This window comes from Bos grunniens, chromosome 22, assembly GCF_055505025.1.
Source record: "Bos grunniens cultivar Pamir isolate PY7600 chromosome 22, Bosgru_T2T1.0, whole genome shotgun sequence".
Lineage (NCBI taxonomy): Eukaryota > Metazoa > Chordata > Mammalia > Artiodactyla > Bovidae > Bos > Bos grunniens.
This window is the reverse complement of record NC_141186.1, coordinates 30,865,986-30,893,065: the sequence shown is the minus strand read 5'-3', so window position 1 is coordinate 30,893,065 and position 27,080 is coordinate 30,865,986. Positions and strand designations below refer to the sequence as shown.

The 27,080-nt window shown below is 41.3% G+C and overlaps 1 protein-coding gene across 47 annotated transcripts in view; it reads right to left on the bottom strand.

Moving 5' to 3' along the window:
* The window catches only part of FOXP1 (forkhead box P1), a 721,956-nt gene that overhangs the window by 157,863 nt on the left and 537,013 nt on the right, over nucleotides 1–27,080 (bottom strand). For 4 of the 47 annotated variants that reach the window (XM_086366773.1, XM_086366777.1, XM_086366775.1 and 1 more), the window contains exon 1: nucleotides 14,772–15,682. The exons of the other annotated variants lie outside the window; for them this stretch is intronic. The gene's annotated coding sequence lies outside the window, so the exon portion shown is untranslated. Of the gene's footprint in view, nucleotides 1–14,771; nucleotides 15,683–27,080 lie in introns of those variants that run through there. 47 annotated transcript variants of the gene reach the window in all.

Sequence of the window (27,080 nt, the reverse complement as noted above, 5' to 3'; positions counted from 1 at the left end):
ACTCTTTATGACCCCATGAACTGCAGCACGCCAGGCTTCCCTGTCCATCATTATCTCCAGGAGTTCACGCAAACTCACGTCCATCAAGTCGGTGATGCCATCCAGCCATCTCATTCTCTGTCATCCCCTTCTCCTCCTGCCCCCAATCCCTCCCAGCATCAGGGTCTTTTCCAATGAGTCAACTCTTCGCACGAGGTGGCCAAAATACTGGAGTTTCAGCTTTAGCATCAGTCCTTCCAAAGAACACCCAGGACTGATCTCCTTTAGGATGGACTGGTTGGATCTCCTTGCAGTCCAAGGGACTCTGAAGAGTCTTCTCCAACACCACAGTTCAAAAGCATCAATTCTTCAGCGCTCAGCTTTCTTCACAGTTCAACTCTCACATCCATACATGACCACTGGAAAAACCATAGCCTTGACTAGACGGACCTTTGTTGGCAAAGTAATGTCTCTGCTTTTGAATATGCTATCTAGGTTGGTCATAACTTTCCTTCCAAGGAGTAAGCGTCTTTTAATTTTGTGGCTGCATTTTAGGTCACGGGTCAGCAAATTTTAGTCCGGGGACCAAATCCAACCCATTATCTGTTTTTGTTCAGCCCATGAGATAAGAATGGTTTTTACTTATTTAAACAGTTGGGAGAATAACAACAAAAAAATTTTTTTTGACGTGAAAATAACATGGAATGTAAGTTTCAGTGTCCACAAATAAAGTTTTATTGGAACACAGTCACATTCATCTGCTTCCGTATTACCTATAGCTGCTTTTAGGCCACAAAAGAGAGTTACGTACTTGTGACAGAGACTATTAATGCCTACAGTATTTCCTGCCTGGCCCTTTACAGGATAAGTTTGCCAACTTGTCATAGGCTGCTATCTGTAATCCAAGATTCTCAGAAGATTCTATGGGACACAATTTTATATAAACAGAGCTTTCAATCAGTTGGCCAGAATAATTTTAGAATTGAGCTAAGATGCAAGGATGTTACTAATTAGCTATTCTTAAAAGCTCAAACACATTTTTTTTATTTTCTGAGGAAGAACTGGGACAGGAAAACAGAATGTATCCACGTGCTCCTCTATCTGAAATTGTTTCAAACTACTTGCAAACGCTGAACAAGTGTTTCTTCTTCCTACAGGTCATTTGTAGCTGTTCAGAGTGGATCTCATTCTAGTATGAGGCTCTCGGCACTCAGCACAAAGACAGCACATGCCCTACTGGCCAGTGGAGAAGGGCTGGTGGCTTCCTGCATGCCTGAGAAGCTGTCCCATTTCCAGCTTCAAAGGCTGGTCTGAGTCAGCCACCCTTCCTCTAGTTTCTTTTCCTAGATTCTCCCCACCCCTCAAGATCAAACTTGTTTCTCAGACAATTCCACAGGCTAATCAACAGTCACTGCACAGATTGGGTAGGAAGAAAATCCAGCAATAAAAAGTCATATGGGAAGTTTAGTAGGAAAGAAGTCATGTTCTCTCCTCTATTTTTCAATCTCTATAGACAACTCAAGTCCTCTAGAAAGCTTTTTCGCCTAATCTGCTATTTTGGTCCAACTTCAGCAACTAATGACCATATTAACAGGAATACTCATCATGGAACCCAGTTTGAAGATCGCTTTGTAGTATTACCCAGAAATGAGTGTGCAGGGAAACTCCATCACCCCCTTGCTCTGGACATGGTAAGCATCCAGCACACGATGAAAAGCAGGTCTGTTAGGTTACTTTAAGAAAAGAAATGACAGTGGCTGACAGAACTAGAAGCATTTGCACAGAGCAAACATTCCAAGGCAGTGAGTTTTCCAAAAAAATGCAAAAAAAAAAAAAATATATATATATAGTCAAGAAACAACAGTTAGAACCTTCCATGGAACAACTGACTGGTTCAAAATTGGGAAAGGAGTATGACAAGGCTGTTTATTGTCACCTGTTTATTTTACTTATATGAAGAATACATTATGGAAATGCCAGGCTGGATGAATCACAAGTTGGAATCCAGACTGCCAGGAGAAATAGCAACAACCTTATACATGAAGATGACACCACTATAATGGCAGAAAATGAAGAGGAACTAAAGAGCCTCTTGATAAAGGTGAAATGGGAGAGTGAAAAAGCTGGCTAAAACTCAACATTCAGAAAACTAAGATCATGGCCTCCAGTCCCATCACTTCATGGCAATTAGAAGGGGAGAAAGTGAAAGCTGTGACAGATTTTATTTTCTTGGATTCCAATCACTGTGAATGGTGACTGTAGCCATGAAATTAAAAGACGCTTGCTCCTTGGAAGGACAGTTTTGACAAACCTAGACAGCATATTAAAAAGCAAAGACATCACTTTGCCAACAAAGGTCTGAATAGTCACAGATATAGTTTTTCCAATAATCATGTATGGATGTGAGAGTTAGACCATAAAGAAGGCTGAACGGCAAAGAATTGATGCTTTCAAACTGTGGTGCTGAAGAACACCCTTGAGAATCCCTTGAACCTCACGGGAGATTAAACGAGTCAATCCTAAAGGAAATCAACCCTGAATATTCATTGGAAGGACTGATGCTGAAGTTAAAGCTCCAATACTTTGGCCATCTGATGCAGAGTCCTCCTCACACTGGAAAAGACCCTGATGATGAAGGAAGAGGAGAAAAGGATGGCAGAAGATGAGATGGTTAGATAGCATCACTGACTGAATGGACATGAATTTGAGCAGGAGATAGTGAACAACAGGGAAGCCTGGCATGCTGCAGTCCATGGGGTCACAAAAAGTCGAGAAAACAATATGCACAGAATTTACAAATGGAGCAACTTGGTTATCACAAGAAAATGGAAAAGTGAGCTAATCTCACAGAAGAAATTCAGCCATTATCAATATGAAAATATTAGGTGTCCAAGGAAAATTTCAATTCTAATGACTGTATAAATACTAGATACACAAAGAAAGATAGCTCCACAGCAGACTCTTAAGTCATTACTGGTGACATGGGGGCTTCCCTCGTAGTTCAGTTGGTAAAGAATCTGCCTGCAGTGCAGGAGACCCGGGTTCGATGCCTGGGTTGGGAAGATCCCCTGGAGAAGGAAATAGCAACCCACTCCAGTATCCTTGCCTGGAAAATCTCATGGACAGAGGAGCCTGGTGGGCTGCAGTCCATGGGGTCGCAAAGAGGCAGGCATGACTGAGTGACTAACACTTAAGTAAATAACAATCAAAAACACACTCTATTTGAACTTTAATACACAGAAAGTCACAAAAACCAGTGAAAAATCATCCAAGAACCTTTTCACCAGTCACTGTTTGGTCTAATCTGTGACGTCCAAATAAAGACATAGACTCTGTGCATTAGTTCACTGGTAGTTGATTCGCTTGACTCCTCCCCACTAAAAGCAGGTGGGGCCGACAAGCAATGCCTTACATTATCTGGGGTACTGGATGTGGATCAATGACCTAGAAGAGAAAAGTTCTATGTAGCATCATCCACTCTCAGAGCTCTGACAGCTTCATAAAGCATCCTATACTTTGAAGGTGTTCTAGAGCAGCGAGTATTTAGAGGGCATGGCTTTCTCCAAATGTGCCACAGCCTCTGCAAGTGAGTTTATGAGACAATAGCTGGACAGACATGGTAAAAAACTGGAGCAGAGACCATCCCACTCCTACAACTCTCCAAAACTACATGTTCAAGTTAAGACCAAAAGGGACACGAAACAGAAAAGTCAAAGTTCCCCATCGTCATCACTGTCCTAATTGCAAAGACAGAGCGATAAGCAGTGTTGCCCCACCTGTGGGCATGGGGAAAGATGAAGCCACCAAACAGCGTCCCATCCACCACTTGGACCACTGCAATTTCTTTACTGTTTCACACCAGCTCAAACCCCTAGATCTACTTCCAAGGCCAGTTTTCCCACATCCTTACTGATGTGATTTTATATCCTTTTTTTAAAAAATATTTATTTTTAATTATTTGGCTGCATAGAGTCTTAGTTGTAGCACATGGGATCCAGTTCCCTGATCAGAGATCGAACCCAGCTCCCCTGTATTGGGAGCACAGAGTCTTAGCCACTGGACCACCAGGGAATTCCCTGGTTTTATATTAAGTTATACCTAAGATGGTGATCACTGTTATGACATTTAATAGTCATATATCCTTTGCTTTACTTTAAAATCTAACAAATAATGCAAAGACATGAGTACAGGTAAGTTGGGAGCGTGTCTGTGTATGTATGGAAATGCAGGCAATCTATTAGAGTGTATTTTCTTAGGAGAAAAGATGACAAATGTCATTTCCTTTTTCTTTTTTAAAAACACCTCAGAAAAGCTGGGAAGGAGAACAGTTCTGCAGCTGTGCTTTTGCACCACGCCATGATTTACCAGCATTCATGTTGCTGCTGCTGCTAAGTCACTTCAGTCGTGTCCGACTCTGTGCGACCCCATAGACGGCAGCCCACCAGGCTCCCCCGTCCCTGGGATTCTCGAGGCAAGAACACTGGAGTGGGTTGCCGTTTCCTTCTCCAATGCATGAAAGTGAAAAGTGAAAGTCAAGTCTCTCAGTTGTATCCGACTCTTGGCGGCCCCATGGACTGCAGCCTACCAGGCTCCTCCATCCATGGGATTTTCCAGGCAAGAGTACTGGAGTGGGTTGCCACTGCCTTCTCCAAGTATTCATGCTACAGGGTTCAAACGCCATCTCATGCAGCCACTACAAGAGACACAGAAATACCACAAGGCTGTAGACAGGAGGAGGCATTTTGCTATAAGCCCCACCCACAAAGGAAACTTAGGAAGCAGAAAAAGGGTCAGCAAACCCTATATTCACTTGCAGTTATGAATAACCTTTTTTATTTTAAGGTGTGTATAAGATGCTTCCTGCCAAATAAGGTCAAAGTTAGGAATTTTCATAAGATAGAAAAAGGACATCTATGATCCTCTTGCAAAAGCAGCTGAAATAAGTTTAATGACCACAACAGTCAGAAAGTCTGTTTGAAGTCTTATATAAGAGGGGAGAAAAAGCCCCACCATCACACTCTTACTCCATATACCTATTAACATAGGGCCCTATAACCACCTTGCTGAGGCCCCCGTTGGCTGCTCCTGGCTGGAGTCAGTGCCAGACGCTGAATCACCACCACCGAGTCTCCGGCACCTGAGTTGTGTTTGGAAGGATTCCATTCAAGCACTGCCCAAGCCTGAGCCTGTCTAGCTTATGAGAGTTGACAAGACCACAGCCTGGGGTGCTGTGACTGGAGGCAGCATGAGCATTGCAATGAAGTCAAACAGAAGTCACGTTTATTAGAGAATGTCTAAAATGTTAAGCTGGATGCTGCAGCAAATCCATTTCCCCTTGTTAAGGAAGGACCAGACTGTATCCAAAAATGAGTAAATACACTGGCCTGGTCCTTTTCCATGGTTCCAAAGTAGAAACGGGGTTTGCGGGGTGGGGGGGGGGGTTGTCAAATGCAAGAATAAATGAATCAAAGGGATCTATGAACTCACTGTAATAACCTGTTGTTTTCTGCAATTGCTTTTTATGAGGGTGCAGCCCAGTGACTCTCATTATGAATAATCCAGATTCTTATCTTTTCATACCTTGGAGTGAGACTTGCTAATTTTGAAAGCTGCAGAAAAACCAGGCTGGAATCATGCTCAAATAAAGGAGAATTTCCTATGATTTTACTAGTAACACTGGACTTATTTTCAGCCCAAGCAAATGATGCTATATCCCCTCTTCTTCTTGTGACGTAAACCACACGTACTTCTGATGCCCTAAAAGGAACTTAAACCCTTAGAATAATTCACCTTTGCTAATTACCTTTCTTTCCTTAATTGAATTTTAGGCAAAGAAACAAGAGGGAGAACCAAGTTCAGCTGAGATAAAAGACAAAAGAAAGAAACAGAAATGGGAAGAGGAGAAAGACCAAAATGGACTAATAATCTAAAATTTGGAACTAATTGTGATGTGCCTGGTGGTCCAGCGGCTAAGCTGCCGTGCTGCAAGTGCAAGGGCCTGAGTGTGATCCCTGGTCGAAGAACTAGATCCCACATGCTGCAACTAAAAGACCCCATGTGTCGCAACTAAAAGACCCCACGTGTCAAAACTAAGACCTGCTACAGCCAAAAGAATACTTAGGAAAAAAAAAGTTTGGAACTACTCACTCTTGGCCAAAGGTAGCCTAGATAGAAAAATCCAAGTATTTTCTAATAATTTACACTTTCAAAGCAGTCATTTCAAACAGCAAAGATCACACCTGCATAAGAACTTAAAGAAATGAGGAACATCTAGAAACGGGGGCAAGGGGAAACTAATAACTCCCCATGTTTAAAATTACTAAAATAAAAATGATGTACTGAACTGCTTACTATGTGCCAGGCACTATGCCAGTTAGTTGCTTTACACTTAAAAAAATTTTTTTTTCTTTTGTTCCCAAGCATTTCTAAGGCAAGCAAGGGAAACATTTATAATTATCGATGTAAAATGGAAAAGCTAAGATGGTGAGGTTTGGTGACTTGCCCAAGGTCACAAGTCTAGTGAGTGGTTAGGAGAGAAATACAAAAACAAACAAACATTGTCTTCTGAGAACTTGATACTCACATTCTACCAAGGTCAATGATTAGACCAAATATGGCCAAGGGTAATCCTGGCATATGGACACACAGTCCTCTGGAGCCAAAAAGGCACAGATGAATGTGCACCCCACTGCCTCAGGGATGAAAGAAAAAGCCTTCCACAGTATCACACATCCCAGCGTATTTGCCTCTTTTCCCCACACTGAAGACTTGCTTTCTTTTTTCCCAACCAGATCTTCCTGTTCCCAGGACTCTTGGAGTCATAGTCATATCTGTAATTCTCTTGTGTTCTCTGCCTGCATTTACCTGGCATCCAAGTATCTTCTCCATTTAAACTTTACCCTTCCCAGGCAAATATTCCAAGATCTGATCTATAAATAGAATTGTAAAGAGTTGAATTCAAAGCAGAGTAGGATGGTGGTTGCCAGGGGCTGGAAGGAGGGGAGACAGCAAGGTACTCGTCAAAGGCCAGGAAGGTTCAGAGATGAATAAGCTCTGCGAATGTAACCTACGGCACCATGACTATACTCAGTAATACTGTACTACATGCGTGGAGTTTTCTAAGAGGATACATCTTAAATCCTCTCACTATATACACAAAAGGGTAATTATATAGAGGTGATGGACAAGCTATTTAATTTCAGTGTGGTGATCTTTTCGCAATGTACAGCTATATGAGAACAAGCTGTATACCTTAATACACATACTATTTCTTTATGTCAAAGTTATCTCGATAAAATTGTTTGAAAAGTAAAATAAATCTTAAAAAAAAAAACACATTCTACCTTTTCCTAAAATCTCATCCAGTTCCTTCAGGTAGTGGAATCCTTCCCTTGGGACCCCAGGGAGCAGCGGTGCCTCTGAGTGCCACCAGCATCCTGGGTCTCTACTGCTGGGAGGGCCATCCCCAAGCAGGCAGACAGGAAGATCTCCAAAAGCCCCTCACAATTACCAACCCAGGGTGAACCATCTGAGGCTGATGCTGTCACCATCATCCTCTGACGTTGATCCTTTCTTCAAGCCCCAGTAGGGACATGTCCCCGTTCCATGGTTCAACTGAGCCAACCTCGGACTTTTGCAGAAAGAGTTGTTCGTACAGCAAACAAAGGGGACACTGAGCTGAGAGAGGATAGATTTCAGTTTGACTGAAGTCCAGCTGCAGTTTACGCAGTCCAACACCTGTGTCTCTGCTCCCCCTTTGTTTAAGTTCGACCCACCTTTCTCCACCTTCCAGGCGGGGCGATCCAATAGGATTTCTGGCCCTTGTGCTTACAATCCACTGTAGATTCTCACATTCTACTACAGCTCCCTGTTACTTGTCTAAGTGGTGGTAGGGGTGTTAAGTGATTGAGAACTTCTAGGATCTACTCTGCTACCCACTTCCAAATACACAATACAGTATTATTAACTTCAGTCACCATGCTGTATGTGACATCCTCAAAACTTATCTTTATAGCTTTTGACACACCACCCATTTCCCTAATCCTCAAACTCTGGCAATCACCCACCTGTCCTTTGTTTTTATGAGTTTGATCATGTTAAATTCCAAATACAAGTAAGATTATAACTATTTGTCTTTCTCTGACTTGTTTTACTTAGCAGGACGTTCTAAAGACCCACCCATGTTGCTAAAAATGACAGAATTTCCTTTTTATGGGTGAATATTATTCCCTGTGTGTGTGTATGTATGTATATCACATACATATATGTGTATATATGTGTGTACATACACACACATACATATACATATGTGTATACATATATATATACATATATCATCCATCTATTGAAGGACATTTAGGTTTTGTTTTTCCATATCTTGGCTACTGTACATAATGCTGCAATGAAGGTGGGGCTGTAGATATTTTTTCCAGGTAATGATTTCATTTCCTTTGGGTACATACCCAGAAGTGGAATTGCTCGATTGTATGACAGCCCTATTTTTAATTTTTTGAGGAACTTCCACACTGTTTTCCATAGTGGTTGTACCATTTTACATTCCCCCTAGCAGTGCAGAAGAGTTTACCATTCTTCATATCCTCACAAACTCTTTGTTATTTATTGTCTTCTTGATAAGAGTCATTCTAATGGGTGTGAAGTGACATCTTACTGTGGCTTTGATCTGCATTTCCAATTAAATGTATCCTAAAAACTTGTGATTTCTGGCTGGTGGGGATAGGGAAGATACTAATGTAAGTTGCCATTTTGTGAGTATATATTGCCTGATAACTACTAAACAGTGCTGGTACACGATCTCATTTAATTTTCACAGTCCTTTAAAGCAGTATTATACCCAGTTAACATATACAGAAACATAGGAACAGAGAGGTTAAATTCTACAGATTATGTGAGATAAACACAACCCTTAGCACAGCACCTGTACATGACAATTACTTATTTAATGGAAACTAGTGCTACAGCCAGAGAAGGCAATGGTACCCGACTCCAGTACTCTTGCCTGGAAAATCCCATGGACAGAGGAGCCTCGTAGGATGCAGTTCATGGGGTCACTAAGAGTCGGATACCACTGAGTGACTTCACTTTCCCTTTTCACTTTCATGTATTGGAAAAGGAAATGGCAACCCACTCCAGTGTTCTAGCCTGGAAAATCCCATGGACGGAGGAGCCTGGTAGGTTGCAGTCCATGGGGTCGCTAGAAGTCAGACACAACTGAGCGACTTCACTTTCGCTTTTCACTTTTATGCACTGGAGAAGGAAATGGCAACCCACTCCAGCGTTCCTGCCTGGAGAATCCCAGGGACGGGGGAGTCTGGTGGGCTGCCGTCTGTGGGGCCGCACAGAGTCGGACGCGACTGAAGCGACTTAGCAGCAGCAGCAGCGGTGCTACAGTACGCAGCCCCATAAATGAGAAAAGATCTTTTGTGGGAAACAAAGATTCTTCTTCCCCAGTGATCTCAATCCACTCACTGGCTTAGCCCCTTTAGAGAGACACTGAGAAAATCAGAGTATTGTCTAATGAGCCCAGAGGAATCTCGGTATCCGGCTTGGCTATAAATTGTTTTATGTAGACAGAAAGCTTATCGAGTATGCCCAAGGTCACGCAGTCTAGCTTAGAATACCTTCCTTTATACTTCAAGAATGACATAACTCAAAAAGGCCCCTAATGTACACATCCATGGACTTGGAATTCCTGCATTCACATGGGAGCTGCATTCACATGCTAGACAGGACAGATCATTACAGAAAAATTTAGAAATATCTAGAGAAGAATACAGTGAGTTAATCTAAGCAACACTCAAAGGAACTTTGTAGTGACCTTTTGGAAGATCTGATAACTCTGGTCAAGAAATTAAGAAATATTTTCTTAAAAGGGAGGTTAAAAACAAAACTGTGTTCATCAGATGGACAATAGTATTCACAGACTTGTGCTCATGGGGTAACAGTGATCTTTCGAACTTCTGGTCACTGCAGCATAAGGTGGAACTTGAGTCTCCAGGCATGAGGAAATAGGGATTCCCTGGGAATTTGGGGGAATTACTGACCTTGGGAGAGGCATAGCACTTCCAAAGAAAGACAGGTTTACTTTATAAAACATTAATGTACTTCTAGAGAAGCAGCACATGGTCGTGAAGTGTCCATCAGTCATTCTGGCTGATTTGAATCCCAGCTCCACCACTTGCAACCTGTGTGACCCTAGACAAGTTACCTAATCTCTCTGTGCCTCAGTTTCTTCAACTGTTAAAATGAGAAGAAATAACAGTCCCTATATCATAATTAATATATACAACGTGCATAGCCTAGGATCTGATATCGAATAAGCACTTAAGTTTTTAAGTTGGAGAAAGATAAGTATCATATGACATCACCTATATGTGGAATTTTAAAAAGTGACACCCATGAATTTACTTATAAAATAGAAATAGACTCACAGACATAGAAAACAAACTTATGATTAGCAAAGTGGGAGGGATGGATAAATTAGGAGTTTGGGATTAACATATACACAGTTTTATATACATAAGAAGACAAACAAGGATCTACCGTATAGCACTGGGAACTATATAAATATCTTGTCATAACCTATAGTAGAAAGGAACTGGAAAAAGGATGCACATGTGCAGGCATGCTAAGTGGCTTCAGTCATGTCCGACTCTTTGCGACCCCATGGACTGTAGCCTACCAGGCTGCTTTGTCCATGGGATTCTGCAGGCAAGAAGACTGGAGTAGATTGCCGTGCCCTCCTCCAAGGAATCTTTCTGACCCAGGGATCAAGCTCCCATCTCTTATGCCTCCTGCATTAGCAGGTTGGTTCTTTACCATTTGCACCACCTGGGAAGTCCAAAAAGCATGCACACATACATATATATGTGTGTGTAGAGAGGTTCTGTGCAGCCCTGAGTCACTGCCAGGCACACCTGAAACAAGCGCAACACTGAAACTCAGCTAGACTTCAAGTTTAGAAAAGCACTTAAAAACGATTACTCCTCTTAGAAGATACGAAAAATGCCTAAGTTAATTCAGAAAAGAAAAAGTCAACTGTAATAGCCTCATCTACACATGATACCCTGCCAACATTTGGGGGCATGCTTATGTAAATTACTTTTCTGAAGCAACACTGGAATCATCATTTACACACTTTTGAAAATCATTTTTTCAAATTAAAAACATTCTTTGAATGGAGATTTTTCAAACTTAATTTCTATGTTTAGCTTCCAACAAACAAACAGTTCTGGGAACCAAACAACCTAAATTCTACCCCCACCCTATTCTAGAAACCTTCCAGAAAAGGTCTGAACGTAGACTTAAAACTGCAGATGGCATGTGACTAATTTTTATTCTGTTAAGTAGTAACCATAGGAAGGAATCCAAGACACATGAGAATTCAAGAATCACACAGCGACACTGAGGGTTAACAGAACGTTTCAAATCTTTTGCCCCCAAGCCCACAACCACAGAGTAACTTCTCACTTTGCACAGCCAATGAGCAGTGTCTGTTTTTTTGCAAAGAACCAACTAACTTGATTTTTGTGGAAGTTAAATTGCCAACATCACGTTGAGTTAAAGCGAAACAAAACGAAAATCAAATTTTTAGCCCTATCTGTATCCAAAAAAAAAAAAAAACCCAAAAACTCCTAACTTCGATGCTGAAGAGATTAAAAGTCAGCATGATTACTCTCCAGCAGTTCCTCCCTTCCATCTCCATCAACACCACGCACTAGATTTATTTTCCAGTCCAGTTTCTTCACAGCAAAATACTTTCTCATGAGACTGCCTGTGGTCAGGGCTGAGTATGTCACAGGAAAAATGTTCCTCATGGCATCTAGATCATACCCTTTTCAGGTCTTGCCTGACCATGAAATACAGACACACCCGGAAATTATAAACTATTTTAACAAGAGGACGTTTTCCCACCTCAAAAGAGGGATCATCTTCACAGCCTACCTATGTCCCAAGGGTGTTCCGAGTATTAATGAGTTAGCATTAGTCAGGCACTTTGATTTGTACAGACAAAAGGCTCTGTATAAGTACAAAGTATGATGATCCAACTCAAGTGCCTTTCGGAGAGTCACCCAAGGTGACGAAGACAGGCAGTGGAAAGGTTAGTGCTTCTATGGTTGTCCTCTCCAGCACAAAGCCACCTCCCAGGCACAGGCAAGCAGGGCGATCCTGATGGAAGCTACACTGTGTTTGAGGGTTGACTGCATTGTTCCCTTATATAGTCAATGGAGAGGGAATCCCTCTGTGTTCATATTTCCAATTCACATTCCAAGACAGTATAGGCAACAAAACAGATTTTCAGCTGTGGTTTATAAGGGCTTGATATGACCGGGCCAGGCACTATGCTAGGATCGTTTGTTCAGGGTGTGGACACAGGGGGCAGCCCCTGCACAAAATCATGCTGCAGTTATTACAAAACGTGCCCGTCTGTGCATGTACATGTAGGTCAGTGCGTGCCTATGTATAAAGAATGTCGCCAGGCACTGATGCAAGCCCTGCCAGAAGATGAAAACAAAGAGAAAACATTTTTTTTTGGTTTGCTTGTTTAAAAAAATCTACATTTCATGTAGACTCGAGACCTTCCCAAGGTCTCTAGAGGACTTGATCTGAGACGGCCAACAGCCCTGCAGGTCATAACAGTAAAGATGGAAAGATGTTTTGAGGGTATCTTGGAAACCTACAAGTAGACTCTCTGAAGGATACCACCTGCCTGACATGTTTTAAGAGAGAAGCAAAAGTTGGGCACTAATAAAATGTTGCTGCTCACTGATTACAGAAACTCTGGTATATTTTCCTTTAACTGAGCTGTTTATGTTTCAATGGAAAGTCATAATATAGCCTTCAACAAAACTGTAAGAACTGCTGATTTACCCAATGGCATCGTTATTTAAAACACACACACACACAAACACTCTCTCTCTTTCTCACACACATCATAAAAACAGAGCTACTGAGGCAGGCAGAACTAAGAAAAGCACCTAGAAAAGCCAAACTACAGAACAACTAATCCTGGGAAATCCTGTGCCATAAAATCATCCACCGCAATAGATTAATTCTCAGTAACAGCTGGGCAGACTCTCAGAAGGCATATAGGCTCCTGAGTCTTAAGGGTTAACTTGGTTGCCTTTAGAAAAAAGAAAATGACACATATAATTTCCTTTTATCATAAAACAATGCATTTATTCTTTTCTGTATGTCTGTTAAAGGGCATGGCTTTCTGAGTGGAAAACAAAACAGAACTTGGTCACATGTTTATTTGCTTCAGCTACTCCCTTCCCCTTCTGATAAATAATCAAACATGCCATCCAGAAAAAACAAAACCAGCGAGCTGGGAAATTTGATGGTCATCAAATAGACTGCGATACCAAGAAAAGCAGCCCACTGTTCCCACACTGGGTTTTCGGCCCCCACACCTACACTAACATCTGAGTAAATATCTCCAGTCACTCTTTCCATTTTCCCTGCAATTACTCCTACTGTTATACAAATTGTCCTTAAGGCAGTCTCAACATAATTTTTTTTTTTCCTCGCAAAGTAGAACAACTTCTGAACATGAAAAAGTCAGCCTAGCAAGAGCCATACACATATACACACACACGCACTTACTTATTTTATATATAGAAATGTTTCTTCCTTGAGAGGTGGGGGGACAATGGCCGAGCCTACTTCTTTTTCTGTTCTAATAGATGGCTGATTTAGAGGTTAAAATTTAAGTATATTTAGTCTGGGGACTAACAAACAAGGTTTAGAGTAGTAACAATTCCCTTCAGATCAAAAGAGCTAATTTTCTACTTCCTGTCTATTCCCTGACCAGTACATAGAAAAAAAAAAAAAATTAGCACCTGGCTTACCAATTATACCAAAGTTGGGGGTCAGGGTTGGGGGAGGGGTGTGGGGAGAGGGGAGGGGAGCCCAAGGGATGTCCACAGCAGACAGGAAAAGGTGGAACCTTATTTAAAAAACTGACAAGCCATGTGTCGAAAAAGTCATTTCAAGAGAAAGGACCCAGGAGCAACCACATGGCTCTTGGGCACAGAGAGAAGCAGCAGCCCTGGTCCGAGGGCTCTCCCTGCCATCCTAATTATCCACGATGAGCATTCTGAAAAGACCCTTCCCACATCAAAGTTAACAACCATCTCAGAAAGTGAGGCGGGCTTTCTCTTTCCTTTTCGCAGTTCACTCCGTTTAAACAATAGTAATATGAATGAGATAATGACCGTGCTTGTTTCAGCAGTCTGACTTTTATTGGCATGAAATTGGTACAAATATTATCAAGACCGATGCACAAACGACAACGGGGTCACGACGCATGCATCGAGGACAAGCCGGCAGACGCAGAATTACCAAGGCACCGTCCCCACACCCCCCGACTCCTGGTGATAACAGGAAGGAAAAGAAGGCGACACAAAACACCATCACAAATAAGCAGAGCAAGGTTCTCATCTCCGTTCAAGCCCCTAAACCGGTCCTGACAACCCGCGGCTGCTGACTTAGCTGAGACTACCCGAAGACACATTTGAAAGCAAGACTGAATCACTAAGGAGTTAGAAAGAAGCGGTCCTCTCAAGGCTCTAAAAAGAAAAACGGCTTTGATGGGGGTGGGAGGGTGGTGGGGGGGAAGAACAGTAAACAAGTTGGATCATCTAATTTTGCCCTTCAGAGAATGTCCGTGCAGGAGTGGATCCCTACTTTTAAAAGTTTCACCCAGCAAAATGTTCCTTTTTTTTTCTTTTTTTCTTTTTTTCCTTTCCTTTCCTTTTCCTCTGGACACTTACAGAGAAAATGAAGACTTTGACCGAGAGAGCTCGCACTGTCTGCCTCTGGATTTCCGTCTTCTTGCTGTCGATGGTTCTGGCTGTTTCTGTGAAGCGGGGGTTGCCGAGTGGTAAAAAAGATGTTTGAATAAACAGGAAGTCCTGTGCGGCTGAAGTACACTCGAGGAGAAAACACACTGGAACATTGCCCTTTGTAGGCAACCTCAGGGACGCTTGCCTCCACAGTAGCTGCCCGGGCTCTCACTAAATGACAAAGAAACCGCAAGAATTCCTCAAGTAATTCTTCACTTTCAAAGTTGAAAGATCAGTTGGAGCTTGCAGGTAATTTTCAAAGTTGCATTTAGCACTTAAAGAAATCTATTCAGGCTACACTGTATCTAAATCACTCCAGGTCTGCAAGCATGGACAGAGCATCAGAATTGCGCCCTGGCTAGTCCAAGCCCTAGCCAAACACAGCTCATTCACCCAGACGAACACACAGCGACACGGGTTCTGGAAAACCTGCTCATGAGATATTTTTGTGATGACATTAACATAGGCAGGATGCTTCAAAGGGGGGGAAGAAAAAAGGAAGAAAGAAAATTCAGATTCTGCAGACTTTAGAGGATTTTGTCACATGTATTTTTAAAGAACACATCGCCTGCATTCCAGGGACATGCCCTTGAGCTTGCTTTTGCTGCTTTTCCTTTTCTCTGCAATCAACCCAACTACCTGTTTATCTCCAGATGCCTGGTTTGTCTACATGAACACTCTGGAACCCTCCCCAAACTAATTATCAAAGTCCTGTCTTCCGTCACCCGAGTAACTTGACAGATATTGTGAAGAAAGTAAACTGCTGAAGGCAGAGAAGTCAGCTTGAAAAATAGGATGAAGAGTTGAACAGCCATATTCAAAGAAAGAAAAAAAAAAAAAGAAGGGAAAGACAAGGGGGAGGGGGAAGAGGAAGAAAAAGGATCCCTTCTAAAAATGCACTGCTGGTGTGGCAATGTTCCTCTGCCATGGAAGCAACTGATTCGTTACTGAGCGTGGAATGCTGGACTGTCTGTCATCCAGGTGCTAATACTCGGCGAAAATAACTCACTGGGAACTGTCAGTGGGATGTTTACATAGGCCCCAATCTTTTCTTCATAGAAGGAAATTTTTTACTGGAATTCATCTTCTTTTGATCTCACATTCAAAGCAACGGCAGCTTGATAGACATTCAAGTCTGAAAGCAAATCCAGACGCTGAAGATAAACCGCCAGAATATGACAGGCAGAAGCATCTAAAGCTTATAAAAACCAAGAGAACAGCATGTCGCCTGAGTATTACAATAGCAGAAATCAAGAGGCATATTAGGTGGAACTGATCAGCCACAAAAACAGTTCAAAAGGCAGATCAGAGAAACAGAGGATAAGGCTAGGAGGAAAAAAAAGATGGGGGGGGGATCTGGTTTACTGCCTTACCTCCCTTCTGAGCCCTGCAGCTCTTAGATGCCTGCCTCTCCACTTTTAGAAGGGGTGGAGTGTCCAATTCAAATGTTCCTGTTTAACTCAGCCAGTCTAGTTACAAACGCTGCAAATGACTTCCTAGCAATCCATTTCCAAGGGGCAAGGGAAACAGACCTTCACCGTGCTCAGTGTCCAGCATGCTGCATGGTATTAGCATCATCTGCATCTGATCTGTAATGCAGTTTCAAAAGGCACATAGCCTGGGCGCCAGGAAAGCCAGCCCTCAACAGAAGAGCTCTAGTGCTTTGAGCCCTGTGAGAGACCTCTAAGCAGTCCGGTTACCTAAAAATGGCTCATTACCGAATGAATAGGAATGCTCCAGACTCCGTCACACAGATAGATGTGTTCAGGGTGATGGATAGAGAACTGTTCAACACCTACTCGCTTTGAAGTCAACTAAGGCAATTTCATAAAGGAATTATGGCAAGAACTTTCTTAGAGGCACACAATTATTTCTTTTAAAAATAAGCCGCTTATTCTAATTAAAGTCAGTGCGTATAATGAAAAAGTAATTCTCCCAACAATTTTGTGCTTAGAGCTGTTTGTTAACAAACACTGGATGTGAACAGGCAGCATCAGGTTAAAGGGCAACAGAATTCCAAATTATAATTTAGCCTGCAGTTACTCCTGATTGCAAACACCTCCAGGGAGTACAGAGCCAGATCTTTTCTGCAGCACCCATGGATTTTGAAAATTAGCCCCTCCTCTCATCTCTGCATAATAACCCAACAGTGCAATGTGGATTTAAAAATCTACTAACCAATGTAAAAAGCTGTAATCAGTTTAGGGTTTGCCTCATGCAAACAAGATTCCTGGGTAACTAAGCTACACATTCGAAAAACAAACAAAACAAACAAACACAACAAAAACCCTCCCAGATTCTGAGCTGATTTTGTTAAAAGGCACCTTCGGTCACGCTTACACAGCTGTCTGATGTGCTCAGTTGGTCATTTGTCTTTAAACTGTACAAGTTCCATATATGAAAGTTGCCACTATTCTTCTCCAAGTGTAAAAAAAAAAAAAAAAAATTGCTTTTAATACTTACTCACCAAAAGTCTGCCAACTAAATATTTGACGTAGCTATAATGGTTCCCTTTACCCCAAACTGGGAGGTTTACCATGTAAAGCGCAATGCAAATTCCTTTATATATTATAAAATGCATCTTTGCTCTGCAAAGAATGCTGTCACCCCCATGGTGATGCAAGGAACAGGAACACTTCATTTCTCACGACCATTAAAAGTCTTTTTAAAAAATCTGCCATGTATAAAGACCTTCATTAGTATAATTAAATGACTGTTGGGGTTTTTTGATATAAACAACTTTTGATCTGTCCTTTAAAAACCTCATAACAATATCATTAAAGAGTTACCATTTTTAAAAGAGAAATTGTCTGCTTAGGGCCATGGAAGAGTAGCCATGCTCTGGGCCGCTTCCTCTCTCTCCCTTTCAGACTTCTCCTGGACTTGAATGTCACCATAGACCTTGAATCCTTGAATGTGAAATGGCTTCACGCTAATTGCTCTAATTGCTTGAAGATGTGCAGGCAGGTGAAACCTGATCCCCGTGGCCATTGTAGAGACCAAGAACAACACTGGAATGTTTACACAGTGGTTTGATTTTAATAGACAGAAGGGCTGAGTTTAAGACAGCAAAAACACAGCTAATAGGTGACCCCTTAATGTAGTCCTCCTTTGAAAAAAAAAGAAAAGAACACACAACAAAAAACAATTTCATGTTCTAAAAGGCAGTGTCCTAAATGCCAAGGTTATTTGCTTGACTCTTGAACACACGTTACGTTGCACCTGACATTTACACCCGAAACTCTACCCCGAATACATTTTTTTTTTTTTACCTTAAAACAAAAAAGCACTTTATATGTCAGTCACCTTACAAACAGATTATGACTGTATGGTATTTCCAAGTAAGTGCATTCATTTAAATTTTAAATTGAATATTTTTCACTCTTGCAAAACTCTTGGTCCCTTAAAGGAGAAGCCTTGTATCTCCTATTTTATCCCTTTGGTTCTTCGGCTGTCCCTCTGCCCCCCACCGCCATTTATGGTATCCCTGACCCATGTACATTCCTGGACCGCAGTTAAAGTTGACTCCAAACCCCCTCCTGTTGGTCCTTTAGACAAACGTGCATCCTTTCGGTACCTTTTTTCTTTGTAACTACTATGTGGGGCTGTGGCCTGCTTCTCATCCGGAGGGGCTAAGGCAGCCAGGGGAGTGGCTGACACAGTTATTCAGTGACAGTGGCCATTCTCCCTGGATATTTTAAACAACTGAGATGGATACAGAGGTTTGACAATGGCTCCCCAGAGCCCTCTCTTAACAGAGCACAAATGTAACCAATGCTGGACAGGAAATACACTGCAGCAAGACCAAGATAAAAATACAACAGCACCTATGAGGTGTCATTAACAAAAGGAAACCCACAGAAGTTCGGGGTAGGTTTAGACAGGTGTTGAGACAGACATATATGTACATCAAGGATCTGAATGTGCAGGAATGTTTCATACAGAGCCAAGCAAACTGTGAAACAGGAAGTAAGAATTAAACGTGTTACAGAATAACACAAAACAGTGGTACGATTCTAAGGCTAAGCTGGGCAGTTAAAAGCCATACATACATAATATACCTTGTAAATAAGAACCGAGGATAGGGAACACCCCACAGAGCTAGGAGCACATTCAAATGGCTATTCTCTAAGTTATGCCGTGTACTAAACTTCTAATAATAAATATAAAATGCGCAAGAAAGGGGAGGGTGGGAGTCCTTTTAAAGTTATGAAACACTTTTAGTTATATAAGCTAAGTAATAAATATAGGAGCTTGTATCACCTGGACTATTTGTCCCCAAATCCTGCAAGACAAAATGGTGAAACAGAACTACTGGGTAGAACACTTTTAAATTGCTGGTGCCTGACGCACACACTGTAGACACTCACACCTTGTTCTAAAAGGTACACTCTCCTATTAAGACCAAATTCTTCCTTCTCCAAAAAAGGAGGGGGCACAAGGAACCATTTATCCATTTAAAGATTAAGTATAAACTAGTCCAAGCCAGTGAGAGGAACATGGAGGGAAAAAGTAAACAGGCCCTCACCCCCCACCCCGAAAATAGTTCCCTTTTGAAAGCTCCATGCAGTGAGTGCCTGGTACCAAGGGCTGCCCCGTTCGCTGGAGGGGTCAGGAAAGCTATGCTAAACCGACAGGTTCCGTTTACAGCAGGCCAGAACTTTGTTTGGATATACTGGCCTTGCTCTCCGCCAGCTTAACAACAGATGGCTAGAAAACTTTCATTATGCTGCACAGGACTGAACTGCAAACAATCCAGAAAACTGTGAAAAGTTTAACTCCCTCGAAACCGATGTGCCAAACCAGGGCCTACCCAAAGCCAGCGAGCCAGTGGAGGGCCCAGGGAACATTGGAAATGATGGTCAAAAACAAGAGCACTTGCTCACTGTCCCCATCAACTCAAGGCACCATTCCAGACCCCAGAACAGCAGCAATCCACCCAGGTCTTGAGTTTAACCATTCAAAGCCCAGACCTTATAAGGAGTTGTACTGATGGGCCCCCTTTTCTTTCCCCTAAAATGTAATGTCAGACTTCCCCTCGCTTTAGGCGAAAGAAAATCTTCCTCCAGACAGTTCCCCAGCTCCCTTCCCACTTTACTTCCCTCTAGAAATTGGGAGGATGATGTCAAATAGTCTTCCTCTAACACCCAGATTTAAATATGATTTATCCAAATCTGTCTATAATTTAAATATTCATTAAATCGATTCAATCACATGAACCCTAATATCTCCTAATGCTCTGAGACAGGTTATAAATGCACCTTCAAAGGTTTAATTCAATTGGCAATCTGAGAGGTCTTATCACTGGAAATGTGTTATTTCCATATTATTCAAGAAATGAACAAATGTATTTTTCCACAAATGTATTTGAGAAGCTACCCTTTCCTGTTATTGAAAGAAAATTGTGTTTATTACTCCTTTAGCATAGTGTAAACTCATAAACGTCAACAGAGAGTACAAGGAAAACTGTCAACTAAATATTGTTTCCTTCATGAGCTGTTCTTCCAAGTCAATTACGCCTTTCAACTTCTGGGGCATTGTATGATAAACTGGCAGTAAAAATCATTCACATTAATATACCATGGTGCCTTGCCTGCAAAAGGTAATTAAAGAAGTAAATGACTCATAAGAATAGACATATTAGCTGCAAAATGAAAGGCAACTGAGCTGCCACATAAAAATATGTACCATTAAGATACTGCATTTTCATATTCCTGTAATCAGCTTCAGTAGACTAATGCTTATTTAATCCAGTTCTGTGCTAAGTCCATCAACAACTGTTTTTTGCTGTTTTCTCCTTGACTGAACATTATGAGAGCAGGTTTGGAATAAATACTGCAATGAGATTTTTGCATCGTCAATTGAAGAACAGGTTTTTACATTTTAAAATCGATTTTTCTTTCTCTGAGAAATACAAAGTAAAAAAGATTACTGATGGAGAAATATACATATATAAATTATATTATATAAAATATGTATTATATTATGTAAAAATATAGAGAGACATGTCTGCTAGCTGGACATGTCTCTTTAAATGGTAGAACATTTCAGGGAAATATCTGTTTCCACATTCACTGTTTCTGATCCACACCATTATCAGCACAGGGGAAATGGTATCACGCCTTTACTTGCCAGATCTCTGCCACCTTTATGAAGTGTTCCCTTTTGCTAATAATGTCTCCATCAACATGAAAGGGTAAAGGCAGTTTATCCTCTGGCAGGGATGGTAGCCATCTGATTGGACAGAATCTTCTGGAAGAGAAGCAACTGTCCCTCAAATTAGGTGCATATTTCCATTGTATGGTTTCCAAACTGACATTTGGCTTTCTTCTTCTCATCCTTCATTTCAGCCTTCCCTCGCCAGGCCAGCCAACCCACAGGACAACATCATCTACGTGGTCAGAGAGTTTCCACTCAAGTTGCTCACCTCCCTGTTTCTGGAACCCAGATCTTGACGAGTGAGAAGCATCTACCGTTTGTACTACTCATATTTCTGGGAACATGTAGATGCATTAACTGTTTTGGAGGCTGGGGAAGTGTCTGTTCTTGTCGTGGAAATTAGGGCTCTCTTTTGATGACAAAGATGCGGGCCTAAGGATTTGCCAATTCAGTTTGGGAGTTTTAGCTTTCAAAACTCTTGCAATGCCTCCTGTGCTCATGCCAGCAATGAAAATCAGCCTGGAAAACATTAGGATATCTGTCTTCTATCATGTTTGCCAGCAATTCATTCACTTTCAATAACATCTACAGGCATCTAGAGGAGGTCCTTTAAGTATCAAAAAATCGGAAAGAGATTCTTGACTTCTTTTTTCCTTTTTTTTTTTTTAAAGATCATAGGTTTTAAACGGAGGCAAAGTTCTATATTTCTACCTAAGTTGCACCTTCTCCCTTTCCCCCCTTCTGTGAGTACATACATTTCTGTGGCTTTAAAACTGATGAGCAGCTAGCCAGGCCCTCAAGGACAGGCCAGGATGTGAGGTCGACCATACAAGGACCCTCTGCTGCCCATTTATCTTTTACTGGTTCTCAGAAATGCTGGTACCCTCTCAGATCTAGACTAGATCTTTCTTTGTAGTGTATCAGTGCCCCAACAATCGAGCAGACATCACTTGGAACCACAATTAATGAGCTCTAGTTCTTTTCCTAATTAAGGAACAAAGGTTCCTGAGTACATACACACGTGGAAAGAGAAGAACAGACTTCTAATTGCTTCAAAATGGGATTTTTTCAAATTTAGGAAACATAATGGAATTGGGAAAGAAGAGCATTTCTACCATGCTTTACAAATAAGGCTTTACAAAATATTGTTAGCTGTTCTTAGTACCTCATTATCAAAAATGGAAAGTTATGAATACCATGCATGGTAACCTTTGTCTTCACATGAATTAACCTATAGGTACAAATAAAATGATACAGGAATTAGCTTTTAAGAATACACTGAAAAACACAAAACAAAATACAAGGCCTTTCTCTGAAAAAAAGAGGCGAGAAGGCAGCTCCTCTGAGTCTGATATTCTTCAGACCTTAGCAGATTAGGATTCAAACGTGTAATTAAGAAAGATAACCCCAGTTTTTATAGTAATTAGGGACTGAGAGGAATAGGATACTATCTCTCAAAAGTGTTACAAATGCACCACACTTCTAAATAACCTGCAATGCTGGAGAGTAGACTCACCACCAAGGGCATAGCTGCTCCTGGGGAGGGAACAGTAAATGACAGACTGGCGTTCAAGTCCATTAGCTGCTATGTGAGAGCAGCACATTCACTAGCACGCGACCTGTGAAAAATCTTAGATCTCTTTAAATCTTTGAATTGGATTACTGCATTAATTCTTAAGAACTGCAATCCTTCAACCAAGTCAAATTACCCTCATTAACAGTGGAAAAACTGCCTCTGCAATAAGTTTTTTAAAAAAAGATATTTATTACCTATAATCACTTTCAGATACTTCACCTAGAAATATGATGAATGCAGGCTAACAACTTTGAAAATGGCAGCATCCTGATTTTGCATGTTAATTTCAGATTAAAAATAAAAATGAAAGGTACATGGTGTTTAAATTTTTTTTTCACATCTGCAGGGCATTTCCTTTTATTATATTATACCCCCTGATAAGAAGTGAACAGTCCCATTTTACAGGAGAGGAAATTGGGGCCTACATAGAGATGTTGAGCTGATTGTCCAAGTTCTCCCAGCTAATTTGGGGCACAGGAGTCTCCCGGCCCTCTGTTCTGAGTTCACACTGCAGGAATTAAATCAGAAATACACACTTCCAACGCCACTGCGACAAAACGACGCATGGACTCCTCTAAATCACACTCAGGGAATTAAAAGGCAGGCAAAATAAATGAAAAGATAGGAATGCAGCTTTGAGTGTAGAAACGATCCCCATAATAAACAAAACAGACGCTGGCTCTATGCTCCCATCACTGTATTTGCTGAGACTGTCTAACCGGCCCTGAGAATTCATCAAATAAGTGCTTTTACAGTGGTAGAAGAAGCAGAAATGTAAATTGATCTATTCTGCTCTTGTTGCTCCCTAAAATAGTCTCCTCGGAAATGTGAGAAGAGCTTGACTGATTCTGGTACTTTATGGCAAATGAGTTCTTTGAAGGCCCACTAACCGCACTTCCTAGGCTCCAAGGATACTACTGCTCTAGCTCTATCACTGCCCAGTAATAAGCTGGAGTGGGAGAGTCCTCTCCACCAAAAAGAGGAGCAACTGGGAAGGCCTTGGGCAGAGGAAGCCAGTCTGTGTTTAGTGCAACACATGATATTTTTTTTAATCATATATTAAGGAATGACAAGAGGTGAACATACAGACACAAGTTGATTTTCAGAACTTGCTAGTGACTAGTACTTCTAAAGGGCTATAATAAAATGCTAACTGGAGTTCATAATAAAAACCCACAGGACTACAAAGGCTCTGGAGTGACTTCTGAATCATCAAGAGGGGGAAAAAAAAGTATATAAATTGTGCTTAGGATAGTTGTACATAAAAATTTTTTCTCAGCCTCTGTGGTCCACCTCCTTGACCTTTCTCCCTCCGCTCTTTGGCTGTCTTGTCTACTTGTCTACTTGCAGGTCTCACCTTAAATATCACCTCCTCATGGACAAATTTCTTGATGGCCTTACCTAGTAGGTTAAGAATGACAAGTATGTGAAATTGTTTTATTCAGGCTTCCTTTGTTGTACAAAAACATTGATTTCAATCTAGGTAGTCTTTAGCTAGTAAATGATGATAAAAATCAAATAAGAAGACTATTTCTCTAATGACCCTACAATCTACTATAACCCTTTCTTTTATAACAACTTCCAAAAAATCAGTTGTTAAGATGAGCACTTCAATTCCATGTCAGATATGCAGAGTCTAATAATGGAAATAACATTTATTAATCTCAATGTGAGTCAAGCGTTTGCATTCACTGCCCTTCTGTCCTTCCAATGACCTTTCAAGGTGCGAATTATTGTACTCATTTTCCAGAGGAGGAAAATAGGGCTCAAGGAGGCTAACTTGCCCAAGGTCAAGTGGGTAGAGGACTGCTTGGAGGTGAAGGTGAAGCTTAGGAGACAATCAGAGAAGGGAGCTGTTCAAAGGTAAGCCGGGAGGAAAGAGGCCTCTGGCTTTAGGCATTAAAACTTAGCAGGAACTGGTGCTCCAAACATCAGGTGGTTTGTGATCTGCAGACACCTCACTCACCTCCTGTCCAGTGGAGCTGCCTATTTCAAAGGACAATACGGAAACTGTTCCTCTTTGGCACCACCATTCTTCAGAATCTCCCCTCTTGCAAGATCTTTATGACAGTCATTTGGGTGCTTTTCAAACAACAAATGCTTTAGCAGTGAGCTCATGATTAACTTGGTTCACTACTCTAGCAACTTTTCTAAACCAATGTTACAGTTACCTTTTCTATAAAACCTTTCATTTACACATCATTTTTGATGCTTCCTCTGAACTAGCACAGTCTGGGCACGAGGCCTATGAAGGTTCCCCTTGCAAGGTTTACAGTCTATGAGAAACAGATAAGATATTGGCAATCCACAAACCCGGAAGTAATTAGAGAGTCATTACAAAGGAAGCCTGAATAAAACAATTTCACATACTTGTCATTCTTAACCTACTAGGTAAGGCCATCAAGAAATGTGTCCATGAGGAGGTGATATTTAAGGTGAGACCTGCAAGTAGACAAGTAGACAAGACAGCCAAAGAGCGGAGGGAGAAAGGTCAAGGAGGTGGACCACAGAGGCTGAGAAAAAAAGAACAGGTTGAAACAATGCTAAAAAATGCTAAAACAATGCTAAAAACTTGTCAAATAGTAACAGTTCATTGCGTTGTTCAAAAATATTATGCCTACCTCATCTATTTTTCAATTCTTTTAACACAAAAAGCTTGCACAGATTATGAACATGCTTTTAATCAAATGGCCTAATAAATACAAAATGCATCAGATTGGCAAAAGGCAAAAAGGAATTTATGTAATTACTACTGAAAAATAGAGATTAGAGTTAGCCCTTCTTCCTGTCTTTACCTCTTTTTAACGCTGTAATGTATTGGTGATAGGCAGAATTCTAAGATGAACTTCCACATCCCTACCCTTTGTTTCAGATATTCAAGCAAACACTATCAAGGTATTAATCTGAAGGGTTTTGCAGCTGTAATTACAGCCCAAAATCAGCTGACCTTAGGAGAGGGAGATAATTTGAGCAGACCTGAAAGAATCATATGGACTTCATATTTTGCAGTTTATATTAGGGTTTAGGGATCAGAAACAGAGAAAGTTCAACATTTAAGAGTCAAGAAAGATGTGATGTACCAATGCTGTCAGAGGCGATCACATGGAACTGTGGGTAGCCTTTAGAAGTCAAGAGTGGCCCCTGGCTGACTGATAGCAAGGAAATGAGGATCTCAGTCCTACAACCCCAATGAACTGAATTTTACCAAAAACCTGACAGAGCTAAGAAGTAGATTATTTTCCAGAGCCTCCAGACAAGAACTCAGTCTGGGTAACCCCTCTGACACACTGAACCTCCTAATGTTCTGAGCACAGAAGCCAGCAGCTCTATGTCTGGACCTGTGGTTTACAAAACTGAGAGCAACAGATGGATGTCTTAAGCTGCTACGTTCATGGTAATGAGTTTATACAGCAAAAGAAAATCATTATATGTAGAAAAAAAGATGAAACTACATTGCCTGTATCTTAAGTAAATGGAACAGTTTCTCTTATTCAAAGAATAAGAACTTAAATGGAAGAGAGGATGGGAGAAGGGGAAAAGAAAGGAAAAACTGAGCTTGCTTTCCAGTCCTAAAAGGACCAATGTGGTGAACTAGAACAAGCCACTCACTTCTCTGTGGGCCTCACCTTTTGCTCCTGTAAAAACAGATGATGAGAATGGGTAATGATGACGGGCGTCTTTGAAGAACACAGAGTTGAGGACTTTGAAAGCTGTAAAAGCACAATTCAAGATATGATGTGAGTTTGGTACTGCTTTCATGAGTCTTTTTGATTTTTAGCTCACTTTTCCAATTATTCCAATGACCTGTGTTAATACTGATCAAGAGACAAATATGGAATCATCTTTGGATGAAAAGGAGCATCCCAAACCATTCTGGAGCATCTTTCAGACCGTGCAAAGGGGTGGAGATACCTTCCAGGAGAGAAGGAAAGAGAGGTCAGCCTGGGGTTCTGGGGAGGAAGACCAGGTCTCCCATCTTCCTTCTTCCATCTGTTCCACAGTCATCTGGAAGGTGGAGGCTGGGTTCAAATCCCAGCTTCCCCCCAACCTGATGTAACCGCCTGGGCTGTGCTGTGGTTTTCACGCATATGAACGGGAAGTTATGACACTACTACCTTCTAGGGCTGCCATGAGGAGTAAGTGAAATAATATATAAGCTGCTTCTTAGGACGTGTCTGGCACCTACAGTAAGCACCATAGAAATACTGTTGTGTTATTATTATTACTATTGCTATGGATTCCAGAATAGAAGCTACTTTTCTTCCCCCCCAAAAGTCTGTTCTCTCCCCAAGGGAATTTGGAAAAATTTGGAAGATGGGGCTCAGGAAATACTGGGTTGGCTAAAAAGTTTACTCTGGGTTTTCTGTAAGATGGTATCGAAAACCCTGAATGAACTTTTTGGCCAACCTAATATGCAACAATATATCCATAATAAGGATTTTACCACTAACGCCTTTTCATGGTACACTATAAAACCCATCTAATCGCTGAGGAAAAAAGTG